This window comes from Austrofundulus limnaeus, unplaced genomic scaffold (genome assembly GCF_001266775.1).
Source record: "Austrofundulus limnaeus strain Quisiro unplaced genomic scaffold, Austrofundulus_limnaeus-1.0 Scaffold156, whole genome shotgun sequence".
In the NCBI taxonomy this organism is placed as follows: domain Eukaryota; kingdom Metazoa; phylum Chordata; class Actinopteri; order Cyprinodontiformes; family Rivulidae; genus Austrofundulus; species Austrofundulus limnaeus.
Genome location: NW_013952558.1, coordinates 698,415 through 699,334, shown reverse-complemented (window position 1 = coordinate 699,334; position 920 = coordinate 698,415).

Here is a 920-nt window from a genome sequence, read left to right as displayed (position 1 = left end):
TCCAATCCATGTTCAAGTGATTGTTTTTGCACCTTTCACACATTTTCATAGCCCAAKTTACAGCACACTGAACTCCTGGGAAACCCCTCCCTCTGTGTATACATCACTGCACAAACTCTCGCTGGATTCTACTCCACAATTTAATTATCACAATTTTTTGACTCCAATACACAACGTTATTTGTCCACAAATCTGTCCTGGTCAAAGCTCCACAGTTTTGGGCAGATTGTGCCATCTGTCTTTCTAAATGTCTGTTTCTGGGTAGTAGGTAGTTTTGTTTTTTTTTTTCTTTTTTGGGGGGGAAGCGAGTAAAATGCATCGTCCGAGCACTTTCAGCATAAACAAACCATGAACTTCTGAATGTACATCTGACCAATCAGGCAGTTAGTGCTCATGTGGAGGGGGGTGAAAAGTTGTCCCGGTGGGTTGTGACAAGAAGAGTCGTCGAAGTTGTGTGATGAATTAACAATTTTCATCATGGAACTGCAAAGAGAGAYGATTTCCACAGTTCGGAGGAAGTACCCTAAGGCTGGATGGACATCTTCACTTGTTGACATCTCTTAAGTAATTTTTGAATAAAACGTTTCTGCGCTGCTATATAGTCCTAAACACCTCTATCAAACTAGAATGGACCAGTGTAGAARCTGGAGGGGGCCGGGGTGTGAAGCGTTTTGCTTGGATTTAAAGAGACAGCCTCAAAACAAGTCGATCTGAGACGAACTTCAAAAAAAAAAAGAGGTGAAAGAGGGGCTTGTGGAGTTACACCATAGAGTTCAGACCAAAGCATTGCAGTTCCACTTTATATCAGGGTTCCTACAGTTTAAGGAAATTTAAATTTAAGACTTTTTAATGCCAAGTGAAATCAAATTTAAGACCAATTTCACAATAAACACAAATGACATAATAATAATAATAATAAT